The sequence below is a fragment of the Triticum urartu genome, chromosome 7, assembly GCF_003073215.2.
Source record: "Triticum urartu cultivar G1812 chromosome 7, Tu2.1, whole genome shotgun sequence".
NCBI lineage: Eukaryota > Viridiplantae > Streptophyta > Magnoliopsida > Poales > Poaceae > Triticum > Triticum urartu.
The window spans coordinates 30,800,627-30,822,835 of record NC_053028.1 but is presented as its reverse complement, the minus strand read 5'-3'; the positions used below and the strand labels follow the sequence as shown (position 1 = coordinate 30,822,835).

Below are 22,209 nucleotides of genomic sequence, written 5' to 3'. Positions count from 1 at the left end.
TGTTTCTAGAATCGGGTCCTTTCTCGAGGAAAAGTTTCTCTCGAAAGAATTGAGTGGGAGGATGGTGGAGACTTGATGAGGTTATTGAACCTTCACTTCAACTAGTGTGTAGCAGGGCACAGGAAGTTGTTCCCGTGGCACCTACACCAACTGAAGTGGAAGCTTATGATAGTGATCATGAAACTTCGGATCAAGTCACTACCAAACCTCGTGGGATGACAAGGATGCGTACTACTTCAGAGTGGTACGTAATCCTGTCTTGAAGTCATGTTGCTAGACAACAATGAACCTACGAGCTATGGAGAAGCGATGGTGGGCCCGAATTCCGATAAATGGCTCGAGGCCATAAAATCCGAGAGAGGATCCATGTATGAAAACAAAGTGTAGACTTTGGAAGAACTACTTGATGGTCGTAAGGCTGTTAGGTACATATGGATTTTAAAAGGAAGACGGACAATGATGGTAAGTATCACCATTAAGAAAGCTCGACTTGTCGTTAAGATGTTTTCCGACAAGTTCAAGGAGTTGACTGCGATGAGACTTTCTCACTCGTAGCGATGCTAAGAGTCTGTTGGAATTATATTAGCGATTACTACATTATTTATGAAATCTTGCAGATAGGATGTCAAAACACTGTTTCCTCGACAATTTTCTTGAGGAAAGGTTGTATGTGATACAACCGGAAGGTTTTGTCAATCCTGAAAGATGCTAATAAGTATGCAAAGCTCCAGCAATCCTTCTAAGGACTGGAGTAAGCATCTCGGAGTTGGAATGTATGCTTTGATGAGATGATCAAAGATTTTGGGTTTATACAAAGTTTATGAGAAACTTGTATTTCCAAAGAAGTGAGTGGGAGCACTATAGAATTTCTGATGAGTATATGTTGTTGACATATTGATGATCAGAAATGACGTAGAATTTCTGGAAAGCATATAGGGTTATTTGGAAAGTGTTTTTCAATGGAAAGCTTGGATTAAGCTACTTGAACATTGAGCATCAAGATGTATAAGGATAGATCAAAATGCTTAATGGTACTTTCAAATGAGCACATACCTTGACATGATCTTGAAGGTGTTCAAGATGAGATCAGTCAAAGAAGGAGTTCTTGCCTGAGTTGTAAGGTATGAAGATAAGACTTAAAGCTCGACCACGGCAGAATAGAGAGAAAGGACGAAGGTCGTCCCCTATGCTTAAGACGTAGGCTCTACAGTATGCTATGCTGTGTAACGCACCTGAAGTGTGCCTTGCCATGAGTCAGTCAAGGGGTACAAGAGTGATCCAAGAATGGATCACAGGACAGTGGTCAAAGTTATCCTTAGTAACTAGTGGACTAAGGAATTTTCTCGATTATGGAGGTGGTAAAAGAGTTCGTCGTAAAGGGTTACGTCGATGCAAGCTTAACACCTATCCGGATAGCTCTGAGTAGAGATACCGGATACGTATAATGGAGCAAGAATTTAGAATAGCTCCAAGTAGAACAGTTATTTGGAATAGCTCGAAATAGAACGTGGTAGCTGCATCTAGGAGATGACATAGAGATTTGTAAAGCACACACGGATCTGAAAGGTTCAGACCCGTTGACTATAACCTCTCTCACAAGCATAACATGATCAAACCCAGAACTCTTTGGGTGTTAGTCACATGGGGATGTGACCTTGGGTGTTAATCACATATCGATGTGAACTGGATTATTGACTCTAGTGCAAGTGGGAGACTGTTGGAAATATGCCCTAGAGGCAATAATAAATTGGTTATTATTATATTTCCTTGTTCATGATAATCGTTTATTATCCATGCTAGAATTGTATTGATAGGAAACTCAGATACATGTGTGGATACATAGACAACACCATGTCCCTAGTAAGCCTCTAGTTGACTGGCTCGTTGATCAATAGATGGTTACGGTTTCCTGACCATGGACATTGGATGTCGTTGATGACGGGATCACATCATTAGGAGAATGATGTGATGGACAAGACCCAATCCTAAGCATAGCACTAGATCGTGTAGTTCGTATGCTAAAGCTTTTCTAATGTCAAGTATCATTTCTTTAGACCATGAGATTTTGCAACTCCCGGATACCGTAGGAATACTTTGGGTGTGCCAAACGTCACAACGTAAATGGGTGGCTATAAAGGTACACTACAGGTATCTCCAAAAGTGTCTGTTGGGTTGGCACGAATCGAGACTGGGATTTGTTCCGTGTAAACGGAGAGGTATCTCTGGGCCCACTCGGTAGGACATCATCATAATGTGCACAATGTGACCAAGGAGTTGATCACGGGATGGTGTGTTACGGAACGAGTAAAGAGACTTGCCGGTAACGAGATTGAACAAGGTATCGGGATACCGACGATCGAATCTCGGGCAAGTATCGTACCGATAGACAAAGGGAATTATATACGGGATTGATTAAGTTCTTGACATCGTGGTTCATCCGATGAGATCATCGTGGAACATGTGGGATCCAACATGGGTATCCAGATCCCGCTGTTGGTTATTGACCGGAGAGTCATCTCGGTCATGTCTGCATGTCTCCCGAACCCGAAGGGTCTACACACTTAAGGTTCGGTGACGCTAGGGTTATAGAGATATTAGTATGCGGTAACCCGAATGTTGTTCGGAGTCCCGGATGAGATCCCGGACGTCACGAGGAGTTCCGGAATGGTCTGGAGGTAAAGAATTATATATAGGAAGTGCTATTTCGGCCATCGGGACAAGTTTCGGGGTCACCGGTATTGTACCGGGACCACCGGAAGGGTCCCGGGGGTCCACCGGGTGGGGCCACCTGCCCCGGGGCGCCACATGGGATGTGGGGGTGTGCGCCTTGGCCTATATGGGCCAAGGGTACCATCCCCAAGAGGCCCATGCGCCAAGAGATAAGGAAAGGAAGAGTCCTCAAAGGGGAAGGCACCTCCTAGGTGCCTTGGGGAGGAGGGACTCCTCCCTAGCCGCACCCTTCCTTGGAGGAAGGGCCAAGGCTGCGCCCCCCCTCTCCCTTGGCCCTATATATAGTGGGGGGAAGGGAGGGCAGCCGCACCTAAGCCCTGGCGCCTCCCTCTCCCTCCCGTGACACATCTCTCTCCTCCTCGTCTCTTGCGGTGCTTGGCGAAGCCCTGCTGGAGTACCATGCTCCTCCACCACCACCACGCCGTTGTCCTGCTGCTGGATGGAGTATTCCTCAACCTCTCCCTCTCTCCTTGCTGGATCAAGGCATGGGAGACGTCACCGGGCTGTACGTCTGTTGAACACGGAGGTGCCGTCCGTTCGGCACTAGGATCATCGGTGATTTGGATCACGACGAGTACGACTCCATCAACCCCGTTCTCTTGATCGCTTCCGCTTAGCGATCTACAAGGGTATGTAGATGCACTCTCCTTCCCCACGTTGCTGGTTTCTCCATAGATAGATCTTGGTGACACGTAGGAAAATTTTGAATTTCTGCTACGTTCCCCAACAGTGGCATCATGAGCTACGTCTATTGTGTAGATTCTATGCACGAGTAGAACACAAAGTAGTTGCGGGCATTGATTTTGTTTAATATGCTTACCGTTACTAGTCCAATCTTCATTCGGCGGCATTGTGGGATGAAGCGGCCCGGACCAACCTTACACGTACGCTTACGTGAGACCGGTTCCACCGACAAACATGCACTAGTTGCATAAGGTGGCTGGCGGGTGTCTGTCTCTCCCACTTTAGTCGGATTGGATTCGATGAACAGGGTCCTTATGAAGGGTAAATAGCAATTGGCATATCACGTTGTGGTCTTTGCGTAGGTAAGAAACGTTCTTGCTAGAAACCCATAGCAGCCACGTAAAACATGCAAACAACAATTAGAGGACGTCTAACTTGTTTTTGCAGGGTATGCTATGTGATGTGATATGGCCAAAGGATGTGATGAATGATATATGTGATGTATGAGATGATCATGTTCTTGTAATAGGAATCACGACTTGCATGTCAAAGGAGGTGGACTTGGATCTTTTGTCGAGTACCACATCGTCTCTATTCACCATGGAGCGCAGCGCAGTCAGTTCCTCAGCCGCTAGGGCTTCGGATAGTGCCTCGAGGGCTAGTGCGGCTGTCTTGTTTTCGGCGCGGAGTGCTATGTCCGGATCACTAGCGATAGTGATGATCCCGTTGGGCCCGGGCATCTTGAGCTTCATGTACCCGTAATGGGGTATTGCTTGGAAGATTGTAAACGCTTCCCGCCCTAGCAGAGCGTGATAATCGCTGCTGAACGGAGCCACATGGAACGTGACCTCTTCGGACCTGTAATTATCCGGCGTGCCGAACACCACATCTAGTGTGATTTTTCCTGTACAGCGCACTTCCCGACTGGGGATTATTCCTCTAAAGGTTGTGCTGCTTCGCTCAATGCGGTTCCAGTCTATTTCCATTTTTGAAGGGTTTCCTCATAAATGAGGTTCAATCCGCTGCCGCCGTCCATGAGTACCTTGGTAAGACGAAAGCCGTCCACTATTGGACTGAGGACCAATGCGGCTGGTACTCGGGCTGTTCGGAATTTAGGTTCATCACTAGCGTTAAAGGTAATAGCCGTGTCACTCCATGGGTTTATTGTTGCCACTTGGTAGATTTCGGCAAGGCTGCGGAGTGTCCTTTTTCGCATGTTATTTGATGCGAAAGTCTCGAAGACTGTTAATACCGTATTGGTGTCTCTGGCTTTCTGTGGCCTCCGGAATTAGGAGATCTTCGCCAATTTTGGCCACCTACCGGAGTATCCAACATGCTCTAAGGCTGTGAGTTGGTGTGGCGTCCTCTGTACTGTGAATTTTATAGGGTCCATTAAGCCATCCTTCCAATACGGTTCCATGCCCTGTGGAGGGTTTTTGCGTTTTGGTGTTTGACCCGGGTGTCTGGCGATGATGCACCCTTTTATTTCGGACTGGGTTTGTATTCAGGGCCGGATTGTCCCAAAATTTTATTTCGGTTTTCCAGGCGCTTTCCATCGCACAGTACTTTCGTACTATGGACGCCAAGTCAGCGAAGCGTGTAATATCACGGCGACTTATGGTGTTGAGGATTCCCTTGTCCGTGCAATTATTACAGAAGAATGAAATTGCTTCTTCCTTGCGGCAATCCTTCATCCTGTTCATAACCAGGAGGAATCTGGCCCAGTAATGATGTACTATTTCTTCGGGCTCCTGCCTAATTTGGGATAGATCGCTAATGTTCGGGTGGGTGGGTGGAATTAAATCCGAAGCCTCACCCCATCTGAGGCTCAGAGGCCGAGTGTCGGTGTCAAAACCAGCGGATCTCGGGTAGGGGGTCCCGAACTGTGCGTCTAGGCCGGATGGTAACAGGAGACAAGGGACACGATGTTTTTACCCAGGTTCGGGCCCTCTCGATGGAGGTAATACCCTACTCCTGCTTGATTAATATTGATGATATGGGTAGTACAAGAGTAGATCTACCACGAGATCAAGGAGTCTAAACCCTAGAAGCTAGCCTATGGTATGATTGTTGTATATGGAGTTGATGTCCTACGGACTACAACCCTCCGCTTTATATAGACACCGGATAGGGTTAGGGTTACACAGAGTCGGTTACAATGGTAGGAGATCTTGAATATCCGCATCGCCAAGCTTGCCTTCCACACCAAGGAAAGTCCCATCCGGACACGGGACGAAGTCTTCAATCTTGTATCTTCATAGTCCTGGAGTCCGGCTGAAGGTATAGTCCGGCTACCCGAACACCCCCTAATCCAGGACTCCCTCAGTAGCCCCTGAACCAGGCTTCAATGATGACGAGTCCGACGCGCAGATTGTCTTCGGCATTGCAAGGTGGGTTCCTCCTACAAGTCCTTCATAGAAGATTGTAAACACCAATTGTAGTGTCCAGCTCTGCAAAATAAGTTTCCACATATTGCCATAGAGAGAATAATATTAACACAAATCAAATCTGCTGATGTATTCCGCAGTGCGTCATCACACTACGGCCAAGTCCTTTACTCGAATCGTTTTTACTTTACCACCTCAGCACGTTTTGCGAGGCGGTTTCCTTGGCATGTCTTGTCAAAGCAGAGATCGTGTACCCCTTTTACGGGATTCTCATCAATACGAACGTGGGTAACCCAACCGTGCCCGTTAGCACGTTTCCTCGAGTAAAGACGAGTCCCGAACGGTTGCGGGGAGGGCTCTTGGTATTCAACCTCTTATAAAGAGACCAAGGCCTTACTCCTTTTTTCAATCTCAAGCGATTTCGCCCGTCGCCTCGAGTTCCAACACCCTAGGCTCCAGATTCCAGGCACTTCGGACCTTCGATGATGTCCGGTTCTGACCTTCAAGGCCGATGGACGCCCTCCTCCGTCACGGAGGAGGACGTACTTAATTTGAGGGAGGCTAAGTTCCTGACCGGCGAAATTTCGCATAGGTTGCCTGCTCAAGGGCAGGTCATTCCCAGTCCCCAGCCCGGTGAGAGCGTGGTGTTCATGTCTTACTTCCTTCGGGGGTTGGGCTTCCCAATGGATCCCTTTGTGAGGGGACTGCTGTTTTTATTACGGGCTGGAATTCCATGACTTAGCACCGGAGTCCATCCTCCATATCTCCTTGTTTATTGTCGTGTGTGAAGCGTTCCTCCGTGTTACCCCTCACTTTGGATTATGGCTCAAGACCTTCAAAGTGGAGCCGAAGATGATCAAGGGACGGCACGCAGAGTGTGGAGGTCCTGTTATAAGCAAAAATGCTGATGCTCCATGGCCCGAGGGCTCTTTTCAAGAGGAGCTAGGCTTGTGGCAACGAGAGTGGTTTTATATCACCGCTCCCCGGAGTACCAAGTGGGTGGCGCCCCCTGCCTTTCGCTCGGGTCCCCCACCACGGCTAGCGTCATGGGTCAACAGAGGGTTAGATTGGGGTTTGCCCAAAGACGTGCCCATGTTACAGGGCCGCATTAAGGATCTCTTGGAAGGAGACCTCAGCCTGGTCAAGGTGACGCAGGTCATGCTGATTCACCGAATATTGCCTGGCAAACGTCGCTCCCTTCGCCTGTGGGAGTTTAATCCAGAGGGACCACGAGCTCTCCAGAATTTCATGGGCGCAACGCCTGCGGAGATGTATAAACTGTTTTTCGGATCACAACAGATGTGTCCGGATTTGACCGAGGACGCAGGCCTAAGCTGCAATCGCCCGGATACTCAAGTAAGCAACCTTGTGCCCGGACCTTCTATCCGTATAATTGTCATAAACTTGCCCCTAAAAGAGCCATTTTTTAAACAAGAGTGGATAGCGAAGGCAAACCTGATCAGGTGTCCAGCTCCCCTTCCCGAAACCAGGCCGGATCCCGTGCTGGTCAGGATGCTGGAGATAATGCCTTTGGAGGGAAGCAAGGGGGAGGACAAGGAAACTATGGCCTCCTCGAAGGAGGCTGCTCCGAAGGGAGGAACTGACAATTCCTCTCCTAAGGGGAAGTAGAGAGCCGCCTCTGACGACCCGGAAACCATGGCCTTGAAGCGGGGGAAAAAATCCTCGTCAGAGGGTCCGACGCCGGGGAGTTCCTCGGCCGAACTACGCCCTCAAGGGGATCAGCCCTCCAGCGAGCCGTAAGTGGAGAAAGATTTTCGTTTTGAGGGATGAGGGAAATCCTTGATTTATATCTGAGAAGATTAACCGAATTTTTACCTTGTAGCTCAGACCTCAGCCCTTCTCAGCAGAGCTCGTCTCCGGAGGATCTCCTTCCGGAGATGATGGAGAGCGGGACGCCTCCCCCTACTGTGCCGCCTAGCGAGGCGGGCGACCCTGAGGTGTCGTCGCGGAGGGTTTCTCCGAATCCGGCAGGGGCGGAAGATAGCTATGTGCCCCCCCCCCCCCCCCCCCCCCCCGAGGTTCTCCGCGTCCGCCCTTCGAAAGAGGTCGTGGGACAAGTCCGGCACCGTCTGGTGCTCGGCCGGAGGAGCTAAAGATTCTGCTGGGGCGAGCTTCTATCTCGGAGGAGCACTGTGCATTGATGGGCATGGTGATTGAAAGGATCTCATCCGCAGAGAGCGGATTGCATGAGGCCGTCAAAAGTTTACTGACGGGTTTTGAGGTACATTAGATAATGTACACTTTTGTCAGTTGCGCATGAATAAGATGCGCCCTGTGTAGATAGTAGCCCATGAGACTCTGCGCGTCGTCAAGAAATGACAGCACGCGGAGGATCATAATCCCAGGTCTAAGATGTCGCCTTTGAATGTAGGCGGCAGGGTGTCCGGAATCGAGCCGAACTGATGATTTGTCGAACTAAAGCGGCAACTGGACGTGGCAGATGCGGACATTGCGCTTGTCAACAAGCGGCTTGATGAGGCTCAAGGTATGTAATTCCTCGGGCGGCATCAGGTAAGAAGAATTTTATGCCAGTGTCTTACGATGTGTGTGCTTGACGCAGATGGTGCGGCCGCCGTGGAGAGTCTTAGGGCAGAACTTGCCCAAGCTAAAGAACAAGCCAGAGAAAGTGATGCGGCTGCCAAGAAAGCCCTTGAAGAGCTGAGAGCCGAACAGGCTGCTCATTGCCGAAGCAAGGAAGAGATGGCCGAGATGGCCGAAAAGTTAAAGAGTGCTGCAGACCGTTGCAGACTTCTTGAGAAAGAAGACCAGGCGAAATAGACGGACTTAGAGAAGGCCGTTGCCAATGCCAAGGACGTGTGCTCTGCGATGAGAGCTGCGAAGGAGGAGCTGCGTCAGGCCGAACAGATTGCGGCTGGAAAGCGCTTTATGCCGCGAAGGAAATTTTGCGATCCGAAGTTTGCTCTGTTGGACCTGATGTGGAGTGTAGAGGATGCCTATTTGGATTTGGCAGCGAGTGTTGCTGATGCGACCGAACACTTTCGAGATCAGAAAGATCGCGAAGTGGAAAAGCTTTTCTGGTCGCAGTTTCACAATCCAGAGCGTCCACTGGCAGTGGACGATCGTTTGGCTCAATGGGCCGAACTGAATAGGTTGTCCGGACTCGCCATGAAGTACGTCATGGGTCATCTGTGGCCGGGGAGATTGTAGCCGAAGAGTTATTTCAGCTTGGTGCAGCAATTCCTTGACGCGGTGCCGCGTATTAATGCAATGAAGAGGTCAGCATGCATAGAGGGCGCAAGGATGGCTCTTGCCCGTGTCAAGACATACTGGGCAGAGATGGAGACCACCGTTGTTGCGTCCCGAGATTCGGACAAAAGCCGAGTACCCTCCGAGCACTATTTTCAGGAAGTCCTTGAAGGCGCTCGTGTAATAGAGACGCAGTGCTCGAAAGATGCTATGTTATGATAGCATATGTAATTATAAAGTAATATTTTGATAAACTCTAGTGGCCTTTTTATACTTGTGCCTTCAAGTATTGGGAACACCTCCTGTGCGGCCGTTTTAAGATATATATATATATACAAAATCTGAAAGATGGCAGTCGTTGGCTTCAGCCCCCACGCACATAGTGCGGGGGTGCTCGCAGAAGACGCATTTTCACACTTAACCCAACGTCTTGGTCCTACAAAGGAGGTGATAGCGCAGCGGGCCAGACAACCGGACTATAATGCTTTAACACTTTCACTTAGCCATAGGAGCTTGACAGTGAGACTATTTAGGTAGCCCCTTGGTGGCGACTGCGCTCGCCCGAGTTCGGGGCGCGTATGTACCTGACCGGGAAGCGGCCCTTCGTTAAAGCGGAGGAATCCGATAGATTCCGATAGGTCATCGAGTGGCTGACCAGTCTCACGCTACATGATGACAGTCAGTTTTCGGCCTTCTCTACTGAGGTGCTCGCCCGGCCGAACCGGGGCACAATCGCAGTAGTTCTCCTGGTGCTACCTTAGCCGATAGAGCGGAACGTAAGGTAGCCCAACTCAGGAGCCGGGCAACCCAATATTTGACCAAAGACATGATTCGGAGCTGATGCATATAATGCCAAAACTCACCACGCTGAACACTCCCTAAGGTGTTCGGTCTTTATGAGTGCGGGCGAAACAACGCTCTTTATTAAAAAAGCCCCTAGTGTCCAGGTACGTGCAAAAATTCTGACGTGGCCACATGCCAAGACGCCAGCCTCCTCCTTGGTTATATCAGAAAAACCAGGGGATGTGTAGCAACAAGAGACAGTAAAAAAGGTTTACGCAGGGTCTTAATCTAAAAAGAATCCTTTAGGACTGGTCCCTACTGCACGTCTGCGCCTGTGTCTCTGTTGTGCCGTATCCTGGACGGGCGCCGCACGACGTTCATCTGTAAAAGAGAGGAACTGAGTTGAAAACGGGTCGTGCCGAAAAAAAGTTTAAAATAAACAAAGTATAAAGTAAAATATATAAAATTGAGCTTTATTGTCTCTTATTGTATATGCATGGAGCCCCTAGTGCGGGGGTATGTGGCCACTAAGCCTGCATCAATGATGATGTTGTACCGAACTCGTCTGTCCGCGTTCGTGGTCTTTAATGACCTATTTCGAAGTTTTTTGGCCGGTGAGGCCATTTTACTATGGGGCTGTCAAAGCGGCCGCACAGTCCTCCGCTTGGGGAGGTGCACTTTAGTGCTTCCCCTTCAAAGAGATGATGCCTCGTGGACCGGGCATCTTAAGTGTGAGAGATGCATAATGCGATATTGCGTTAAAGCGAGTGAAAGCTTCGCGTCCCAGTAGTGCTTGATAGCGACTTGAGAACGGGACGATACGGAAGGTCAGCTTTTCGCGGCAGAAGTTATCGGCAGAGCCGAATATAACTTCGAGCCGGAGAAAACCCATACAATGGGTGTCCGGACCAGGCGTTACCCCTTGAAAGGAGGTTTTGCTGCGGCGGATTCTTGCTGGGTTTATCCCCATGTGATGGATTGTATCCTGATATATCAGGTTTAGTCCACTGCCGCCGTCCATAAGGACATTTGAAAACCGGAGTCTGCCAATTATTGGATCGAGTATCAAGGCAGTCCAGCCTGCATTCTTGATATTTCTAGAATAATCTAGCTGATCGAAGATGATTGGTTTTGACAACCAGTGGCGGGACCCTTTGGGGATAGGTCGTGTGGTGCGTACCTTTATGGGCGCCGCAGTTTTGTTATGTGAAGTAGGTTCACTATTTTTACTTCTTGTGGGAAGTTCTATTGTTTCCTGGTGCTCTGCTTTTGGGGTTCGTCCTCGTCTTCGCTTGGTGTGTCGAGCCCCTTGTGTTCGGCATTGAGTCTGCCGGATTGTTTGAAAACCCAACAATCTCTGTGGGTATGGTTAGCGGGCTTCCCGGGAGTACTGTGTGTCTGACATATCCTGTCCAAGATTTTATTTAAGTTGGATGGATCGTCCCTGTTATCCTGGAGGGGTGGTTTTGTCTAATTTTGTCGTGAGCCTTTGAATCCGGCATTGACTGCCGTGCTCTTCGGACTTTTTTACTTAGTCCGGCGACGGTCCTTGTGGCGTCGCGGTTTTCCGTTTCCATCCCTAGTTTCGGATGTACTTGGGTTGCTGGGGCTACTCCTTGCCAACCAGCTGTCCTCTCCTGCACAAAAGTGGGTCATGAGGCTTGTTAGTGCGGCCATTGTTCTTGGCTTTTCTTGGCCGAGGTGTCTGGCGAGCCATTCGTCTCGGACGTTATGCCTGAAAGCTGCTAAGGCTTCGGCGTCCGGATAGTTGACTATCTGATTCTTTTTAGTGAGGAATCTATTCCAGAACTGCCGAGCTGATTCTCCGGGCTGTTGAGTTATGTGACTAAGATCGTCTGTATCTGGAGGGCGGACATAGGTCCCTTGAAAATTTGCTCGGAAAGCATCCTCGAGCTCTTCCCAACTTCCAATTGTGTTTTCAGGAAGGCTTTTAAGCCAATGCCGGGCTGGCCCTTTAAGCTTAAGGGGTAAATATTTTATGGCGTGGAGATCATCTCCTCTAGCCATGTGTATGTGGAGGATATAATCCTCGATCCAGACTCCAGGGTCTGTTGTTCCATCATATGCCTCTATGTTTACGGGTTTGAATCCCTCTGGAAATTCATAGTCCAGGACCTCATCGGTGAAACATAGGGGGTGTGCGGCGCCCCTGTATTTGGGTGTGCTAGATTCTGATGATGGCTTCATTGCGTTGCTTACGAGAGCTTGCTTTCTTGGCCCATAAATGGACCTAACTGGGCCATGATGCGGATCCTTAGGTGGGTCGCATGCCGATTTAAGTGCGGCGCCGCTTGTCGCTTTATGGGGTCGTCTATCCGACCGTGTGGCTTTCTTATTTTTTGAATGCGAGGGCTCTAGGGCCTCTTCGTCGAATTCAGGCAGTAGCTTTCTTTTCGGATAGCTTTTAGTGCGGCTACCGTCGCCGTATTTATCTGCGGTATTGATTACTTTGCTCCATCTGATCCGGAGTGCATCTTCCGCTGTTTTTAGCTTCCGCTTCTGCTTTTTCAGGCTGCGTGCAGTTGCAACGAGCCTCTCATGGAGATTCTTCTGCTCCATGGGTTTATCCGGCGTGAGGTCGTCCGGAATGCCGTTTTCGCCGGAGGAGGGATGTTCGGTTTCTCTATCCGTGTTGCCCTATTCGGACGGTTGCTCTAAGGCCTGCTCGTCGTCTACCGGCTCGTCCTGCTCTATGGCTGGGTTTTTATCGAGGCGGGGCTTGGGTCGGCATTTACGCTGACGCTTTGATTGCTTTTCGGGGGGTCGATCTCCCGTTCCATCCCCTTTTTCCTTGTTGTCGCTTCCTTTAGGGGTATCCACCATGTACACATCGTGAGATGAGGTGGCTGTCCAATGCCCTATGGGTGTTGGTTCATCGATATCTCCTGCATCGTCATCCATGCTGTCGATGTCTCCGGAGTCGAAGTTGAGCACGTCGTTTAAATTGTCGACAGTGGCTACCAAGTGGGTGGTGGGTGGGCTTTGAATTTCTTCATCGTCCGTATCCCATCCTCGCTGACCGCAGTTCGGCCAGGGCTCTCCTGATAAAGAGAGAGACTTGAGAGAATTCAGGATATCGCCAAAAGGCGAGTGCTGAAAGATGTCGACGGCGGTGAACTCCATTATTGGCGCCCAATCGGATTCGATCGGCAGGGGCGCGGGGGGTTCGGAGTCCGGAGAGGAGTCCGGATCCTCGGAGTCGTGAGTCACGCAGAGTGTGGGGCCGGCGTTCGGCTCGATCTCCTTTGAAATCGCAGCCCCCGAGGTGACGTGCAACCGCTCATCCTCAATTGACACAACTGGCTCCGAATTAAGGGCCAGAGCTGGTGCGTTTGCGGCCTCCGGGATACTGTTCGGTGACAGAGCTAGATCATGCCCCGCGAGACAGTGCGGCGCGCTTGGTTGTGGCTCGAATCCGTCGAAGATCAAATCTCCACGGATGTCTACCATGTAATTTAGGCTTCCAAACCTAACTTGATGGCCAGGGGCGTAGCTTTGATCTGCTCCAGGTGGCCAAGCGAATTGGCCCGTAGTGCGAAGCCACCGAAGACGAAGATCTGTCCGGGGAGAAAAGTCTCACCCTGGACCGCATCGTTGTTGATGATCAAAGGAGCCATCGGGCCTAAAGGCGACGACACAGAGGAACTCTCAATGAAAGCACCAATGTCGGTGTCAAAACCGGCGGATCTTGGGTAGGGGGTCCCAAACTGTGCGTCTAGGCCGGATGGTAACAGGAGACAAGGGACACGATATTTTTACCCAGGTTCGGGCCCTCTCGATGGAGGTAATACCCTACTCCTGCTTGATTAATATTGATGATACGGGTAGTACAAGACTAGATCTACCACGAGATCAAGGAGGCTAAACCCTAGAAGCTACCCTATGGTATGATTGTTGTATCTGGAGTTGATGTCCTACGGACTACAACCCTCCGGTTTATATAGACACTGGATAGGGTTAGGGTTACACAGAGTCGGTTACAATGGTAGGAGATCTTGAATATCCGCATCGCCAAGCTTGCCTTCCACGCCAAGGAAAGTCCCATCCGGACACGGGACGAAGTCTTCAATCTTGTATCTTCATAATCCTGGAGTCCGGCTGAAGGTATAGTCTGGCTACCCGAACACCCCCTAATCCAGGACTCCGTCACCGAGGAATTTCCAACTCGAAAATTTGAATTCCTGGATGTTGTCCAATGAATCTAGTCCGTCGCCTGACTCTAAGTTCAGGTCTTGAGTGATATCCTCCCCTCCGCGGGTATCCGGCTTGGAGGGATCGGGAATCCGGACGTAGCTAGTCCTTAAGATAGATGAGGGGTCGCCGCACTGTCCCTCTACCACGGCAACGTGATGGGTGACTTGGGGAGAGTTAATCTCTCTCAGATCGGGCTTAGGCTCAATCTGGTCGTAATCCGTAGCGACTCCCAGGGCGGCGATGCGATCCAAGAGCTCGTTTATGGAGGAGAGCTCCATTGGATCTAATTGCTCGGCGAGTTCCGAGCTGACATGAAGATTGTTTTCGATGGCTCGAGAGGTCATCGTCGGTGCAGAAGCCGAACAGGCGGTCATAAGAAAACCACCTAGCCAGAGGGTTTGGCCGACAGCCAAAGCTCCCTTAGCAACGGTGCCGTCTTTAAAGACGGGGCGGGGCATCCTTCCTGATGGCGACGACACAGAGGAACTCTCAATGAAAGCACCAATGTCGGTGTCAAAACCGGCGGATCTCGGGTAGGGGGTCCCGAACTATGCGTCTAGGCCGGATGGTAACAGGAGGCAGGGGACAGGAAGTTTTACCCAGGTTCGGGCCCTCTTGATGGAGGTAAAACCCTACGTCCTGCTTGATTAATATTGATGATATGGGTAGTACAAGGGTAGATCTACCACGAGATCAGAGAGGCTAAACCCTAGAAGCTAGCCTATGGTATGATTGTTGTTCTGCATGTTGTCCTACGGACTAAAACCCTCTAGTTTATATAGACACCGGAAAGGGTTAGGGTTACACAAAGTCGGTTACAATAGTAGGAGATCTACATATCCGTATCGCCAAGCTTGCCTTCCACGCCAGGGAAAGTCCCTCCCGGACATGGGACGAAGTTTTCAATCTTGTATCTTCATAGTCCAGGAGTCCTCCTGAAGGTATAGTCCAGCCATCCGGACACCCCGTAATCCAGGACTCCCTCATGCGGCCCTGTACTGCATGGGGGCATCGGGACATGTTTTTTTTGGTTTGACGCGGCTAACAGTGAGGTGGGATGAGGGACGAAAAAAAACCATGATAGGTGGGACAAAAACTAACCGCGGAGACTACCAAAGGAGACATTAGGAGTAGAGATCCCTACTAAAATGGATAAAATAAAGGACTGATACTACAGATGTAGGCATTCTTCATCTCTACTAAAATATATTCTTCATCATGTGGTTATTCACCTGTAATAAATCACCCCTGCATACCAACCTGCTTTTATTCTGTCACAACTCACATTCATAAGCAGTCTTCCTTCTTAGGCGAGCTCTATCTTTTACTATTCTCTTTATCTGCATTTTTTCTTGACTCGGCACATTTACTTTTTTCAGTTATACCTTTGTACTACACTGAATCTAGGAAATATAAAGTAGATGAATGGTGTGTTTATTCCTGTGTATACTATTTGACCTTCAATTATGTTTGCTTTCAGGAGTAAGAAGTCAGTTGGAGTGAGAAGTGAGACAAGTACCATGAGCTCAAGTGATTCATTCACCAAGCTGGTAAACGCATAAACTTCAAAAATGACAGGCACATTAAGGTATGCAAGTAATTTATTTTGGGTGTTTGAATTGCCACATTTTGGGTTTTGTTTTCAGTCCATTATATATTCTAGGGACAAACTTCATCTCATTTCTTAGACCAAATAATATTTAACTACAGGATCAGATTCGCGTAAAGTAATTTGCAATGTTTATTCGATTTTGTGCATGACAAGGGGCAAGTAGAATTTTTTCTGTATGCACTTAGCAAGATTAAAATGACAGGCACAAAGTGAATCAAGTGTGTTCAACAAGCAATTTAAAAGTGAAAGTAGATAAACAACTTACTGATCCACATAGAAGAGTGCCGAGTATTGAGATTTGATTTGCCGCATTGCAATGGTCCGCTATGGTCCTGCAGTAATATGTGTATGACAGCAAAAGGATCTTCAAATCAGTATGTACAATTAACTTATCCATTATAATTCGATATATTATATGAGATAACTTGAACATCTTTAGAAACCAGTGTGAAAAAAATATAGCAGCCAAATCGCATTACAATACTATTACGTGTGGATTTTCATATGCACATTCCCAGACGCTACAAACTTGATCAGAGCCGAAAGCAAGGAAATGCACATCACAGTTGCAATGACGCTAGGAGAAGCCTCTCCACATCTGCATGTTGAAAGACTTGAGCTATTAATTTTGCAGGCACTCCACACTAGCACATGCATGTTAAGTGAGGGTATACGTTATCATTTTGGGTATGATCGAATGGAAATACTTGTTCATGTCATCCTCTGATCCACTGATCCAAATCATCCTGCAAAGCTCATACATAATGGTTTAGGAAATAAGGTATAGATGCTCAAGGACAAGATTGATAGCTAACAAATAGTTGATGCTTACAATTAGCCTGTGGTCTCCTCCTCCAACATGTGTTTCCTGTTTGAGCGTTGTGAAAGGTCAGGAGGTCCAGGCAGGTCAAGGCGATGGCGACCTTTGACTTTGGAAATGCAAACCCCCTCTCGGTGGCCCTCTCCACAACATCATCCAACATATTGACGTTTAGCTGACAGAAAGGAACTATACACATTTAGCTAGGAAATCTAGGAACAAGAAAATAGACCGGTCGGCATGATTAAGGATAAAGAATGCACTAACTTTCAAACTGTTTTGATGCCTGACCACATATATTGTCAACATGGAAATTCTGGTTTCTGAAATCAGTTTCCTTGCTCAGTAGAACACCTATTATGAAATCTGTTTGTTCTAGAGCCGAGTGCAGACATCACTTTTGTTAACCGTGATGCTATAATACTCGGGAAAATTGTGTTATTAAGAAATTGGTCAAGGCATATAGCTCCATCTATGCTCCCACAGACATAAGATGATGAGACTATTATAAACAAATTCATCTTGTTTTCTGCAGTTCTGAAATCTGTAATGCAATGTTTCACTTGTTTGGTCCTCTCTTTCTCATACGATGTTCTTGGTTTGTGTCTTCGACAATGCACAGGCAGTAAACTGCATGCATTACAACCTTAGATTAGTAAGTTGTAACTTTTGCAGCCAATAAAAATATAGGTAATTAACGCAATCAACCTTAGATTAGATGTTTTGTATGTGTCATCAATGCACGCACTCACTGGATTATTACTTATTTTGTCCTACAAACTGTTGTTTAAATGTTTATCATGCATCCATCTTCCATTATAATTCTGGTAATCCTTTGCTCCCTTCATTTTAACTAAACCTTTTCTTCGGATCTGTGAAAGCCATATAATTTGCATGCTCCGGTTTTAATTTTAACTATAATGGAACATGTTACTTTTCTGGTTTCATTTTAACTATCATGGAACAGGTTACTTTTCTGGTTTAGTGTATCTTTTTGGATCTACCTTGAACTAAGCGCAATTGCTTTATTATAAACCATTGATCCAAAATGCATAGTGCATCTTATTGTTCGGCGAAAAACTTTCCTGGTTGGCACTATAGCTAAACCATCTTTTCACAAAATCCTGGTATTCTCTCTGTACATTTGCTTCACTTATTTTGTTGTCTCAGTTTGATAATTCGGTTATGGTTGAAAAATGTAAAAAGATTAGTGTCCTATTTATTGTGTTTCCGTGTGAACTTGTTCTGAACAGCACGTGCTGAACCTTATGGTTTGCAGTTTTGTCAAAGATATGTTTTGCTAGGCTGGAAGCTTTCGAGATCTTCAGGTTATCCTAATTGCTTCTACATAGAAGGTGCAGCCATCGCATGGTTCCAAATGTCTCATTGATCCAAAATGCATAGTGCATCTATTTGCTTTCCTGGTTGACACTATAGCTAAACCATTGCTTCACGAAATTATGCTATTCTCTCTGTACATTTGCTTCACTTATTATATTTGGTCAATTTGTTATTTCGGTTATGGTTGAAAAATGCAAAAAGATTAGCTGTTTTACTTATTCTGAACCTTACGTGCTGCTGTTTTACTTTGCAGTTTTGGTAGGCTGATAGCTTGCAAGATCTTCATATTCTACATAGAAGGTGCAGTGTGATGTTATGCATATGGAACTGGTATTACTTTGCAGTATGGAACTGGCGGTGGGTGTATGAAATGTGATGGCTGTAACATTATACCTAATTTCTTATCAGTTCATGATATGGCTGTTTGAAATGTGATACCTGGACGTGAGTGTCTCTGGCGCGGGATCCTGGACGCCTCCGGCGGCGGCTGGTGAAAGGGATAGCCGGATCCTGGACGTCTTCGGCGACGGGTCCTGAAAGGGATCGGCGCCGGATCCTGGAAGCGTTCAGCGGAGGGTCCTCAACTGGACATGCACCGGATCAGTGGAGACCAGCGGCGGATTAGTGCCAGGGCGGCGGCGAAGGGATGGAGCGGCGGCGGTGAAGGGATGAAGAGCGGCGGCGGGCGAATGAGGGCACAGACTCGGGCGTCTGTTTCTCGCTCGACGGCACGAGACCTCGCTCGTACGTGCGGGGGATTGGTTTGCGAATTTTTTTCGCTGGTTAATTTTCGCCGGGTTTTCTTCGCTGGTTAATTTTCGCCAGTTTGTTCGTGTCATATGGGTGTGAAGGGAGGTTAGGCGCGTGGGGGCGGATGTGGGACTCGGCCCTGAGGGTTTTTCTTGGTTCATCGCGGCTGAGCAGGAGGTGGGAGCAGGTACCAAAAAAGACCGGGTGAGGTGGGACGGAAATTAAACCCGGAACGCGACCTACCAACTGAGATATTAGGAGTAGAGATATACATTTAAGAGTTTTCTCGGTACCAAGGAGCCATCTCAGGAACCATTAAAGAAGGAAATAAGTCCTTCCATAATAAGGAAGGAAAGAGAGAAAAATAAAGAAGGAAAGATGAGGGATTTCATGTCTCTCGACAGGACACAAATAAAGAAGGAAAGATGGCGGGGGATTTCATGTGGAAAGAGAAGGGAGATTTCATGTCATATGGCAGAATAAGGAACGAAAGAGGGCGGGGATTTCATCTCTAGACAGACAAAAAAAATGGAAAGTGGAAGCTGTCCCCCATGATAAGGTAAGGAAGGAAAATATAGAAAACTAAAAAAGGAAAGAGAGGGTCTCAAATGGGATATAATGGCACAAACGTCTCCGTGCATGGAATACCAATAGTAGCACTGGCATCAGGCAAGTTGAACTACTTTTTTATATCTAAATTGTTGACGTCAAATTATACTCAAAAGCAAATTATGTTGGAATTGTTTAACATGCGCACAAAAAATACTATGTCTAAATTACAATAAACAGGACTCATTTTATATTGGTCATGTACAATATTTTTCTGAGAACAAAACAAATCTTGGCTCTTATTTTTCTGCTTGACACGCTAGCACCCGTCACAAACTATTCCAATGCTCCTAATAAAAATAATTTTGGTCACCGAAGCACAAGCAATCGGACTCCCTGTTGTGTGCGACACAAACTTCACACTTTACTTTGTTATATATATTAGCCACTGATGGAGGATCTTTGTACAGTGCTTCTAACATCATTGCCCCGCAAAAAATGCTTCTAATATCATTGCCCCGCAAAAAATACTTCTAATATCATTGGACACAAATAGTGCTATGCTACCCAGTCCTAAACCTAGCCAACACTGGTTCATGGAAATCTTTGTTGCCTCCATAGTGAAGCTAGAATGTTGTACTATAAGACTTTACTATTTTTATTATAGTGCGATATTTTGGGGATCACTAAGCAACGTCAACAAATACATGAAGAGATACTCGCGACCATGTAGATATTTCTGTGATTTAAATTGCACACACCTACAGTACACTTACGAATACCTTTCATGGTTATGTTTTTGCACAACACATCTTTTCAGTCGTGGGAGGAGGAGGATGAAGAAGGGTCTTGAGCTATTTGGTTGAGGAAGTCTGGTTTTTTTTTCCGTTGCAACATACGGGCATTTCTGCTAGTTATACTACTCAACATAACAGGTAGTAATAAATTAATCCAATGGTCAGTATGAGGCGGCCAGATTTTGGCTTAAGGACATATTGGTAATTATGTTTCCTCTAATTAATTACAGTATTAGACAAATCGCAGATGATAGACGCCGTTGTAGCCCTCCGTCCCCAATGACGGCCAGGTCCCGCCCCATGTTCTTGGCCATCCCAAAGCTGCCTGCAGGCTGGCGCTCTCAGGAGCTCTGCCATCCCGAGACCGCCTGCACTTCTCCCAACGCACCATCAACTCAAATACTCAACGCTGCCAGAAATTCCTCCGACGGTGGCATGAACTAGCAATTGTAGCATATAGCAACGTAATTAGCTAGTTGGTGGAGAGTTCAGCGGAGTAGAGTACTTGCCATGAAATGGCCTCGTATTCTAGTGTCTTCAAGTTCATTCATGGGACCGACTGGACAAGGTCGGGGTGATGCTTATGCGGCCGGAGTGATGGCGTTGTCTCCATGTCAGCGACTCTGCTCCAGATTCCAGAGACTCGATGGGAACACCATAAACCCGGTGATCTAGCCACGGACCATGGCAGGCAAGGGCAGGACGGGGCCGGGCATGCGGCCGGGGTGCCGCCCTCGCCTTCGTCGTCTCCGTCGGCGACCCGCTCCAAATTCTGTAGGCTCGACAGTAACAAGAAAGGCATGGCATCTCGCCGCTGCCGATAGCTAGCTAGGCCAGTATGGGGGCGCTGGCACATGGCGGGCTGGACCGAGGCGACGAGCGATGATAGTGCCGGCTGGCAATGGCGACGAAAAATGAACAACTGCGGATGGAGAATTACTACGTGAAATTTCAGGTCCGCCCTCCACTCACTACCGGACTCGCGGACTATGCCTACGGTTGCCGTCGGCATAGACCCGTCGGCGTAGATCACGTCAGCGTAGTCTTGTCAGACCGTCGGCGTAGTATAGCCGTCGTCATAGGGGCCTATGCCGACGGCCCGGCGTCAGCCGTCGGCATTGTTTTTCATCTGACATCAATGAACGGCGCCGTCAAAAGCGCGGGCGAATCGTGGAATGCCACGTGGCAGAGGTATGCCGATGGCTTGGCCATCGGCATAGATAGAAATCTATGCCGACGGCCTAGCCGTTGGCATATCAGTGCTACGTGGCATCCCGTGGTGCCTCCTGGTGGCATGTCTATGCCTACGGCAAAGCCGTAAGCACAGACGGAATCTATGCCGACGGCTTTGCCGTAGGCATAGTTCTGCCACGTGTCGGCCCCTGGTTTCTCCTGGCGGCAGATATATGCCTACGGCAAAGCCATCGGTAGAGGGCACGAGACCTCGCTCGTACGTGCGGGGGATTGGTTTGCGATTTTTTTCGCTGGTTAATTTTCGCCGGGTTTTCTTCAGTGGTTAATTTTTGCCGGTTTGTTCGTGTCAGATGGGTGCGAAGGGAGGTTAGGCGCGTGGGGCGGATGTGGGACTCGGCCCTGAGGGTTTTTCTTGGTTCATCGCGGCTGAGCAGGAGGTGGGAGCAGGTACCAAAGAAGACCGGGTGAGGTGGGACGAAAATTAAACCCGGAACGCGACCTACCAACTGAGATATTAGGAGTAGAGATATACATCTAAGAGTTTTCTCGGTACCAAGGAGCCATCTCAGGAACCATTAAAGAAGGAAATAAGTCCTTCCATAATAAGGAAGGAAAGAGAGAAAAATAAAGAAGGAAAGATGAGGGATTTCATGTCTCTCGACAGGACAAAAATAAAGAAGGAAAGATGGCGGGGGATTTCATGTGGAAAGAGAAGGGAGATTTCATGTCGTATGGCAGAATAAGGAACGAAAGAGGGCGGGGACTTCATCTCTAGACAGAGAAAAAAAATGGAAAGTGGAAGCTGTCCCCCATAATAAGGTAAGGAAAGAAAATACAGAAAACTTAAAAAGGAAAGAGAGGGTCTCCAAATGGGATATAATGGCACAAACGTCTCCGTGCATGGAATACCAATAGTAGCACCTGGCAAGTTGAACTACTTTTTTATATCTAAATTGTTGACGTCAAATTATACTCAAAAGCAAATTATGTTGGAATTGTTTAACATGCGCACAAAAAATACTATGTATAAATTACAATAAACAGGACTCATTTTATATTTGTCATGTACAATATTTTTCTGAGAACAAAACAAATATTTGCTCTTATTTTTCTGCTTGA

General features: G+C 47.8%; 1 long non-coding RNA gene across 1 annotated transcript; it reads left to right on the top strand.

Annotated features, from left to right (window-relative positions):
* Positions 1 to 15,021: 15,021 nt before the first annotated feature.
* LOC125524404 lies at positions 15,022 to 18,235 on the top strand. The gene is made up of 2 exons (XR_007290736.1): positions 15,022 to 15,111; positions 15,508 to 18,235. It is a non-coding gene; the product is annotated as an uncharacterized LOC125524404 (long non-coding RNA).
* The last annotated feature ends 3,974 nt before the right edge of the window (positions 18,236 to 22,209 follow it).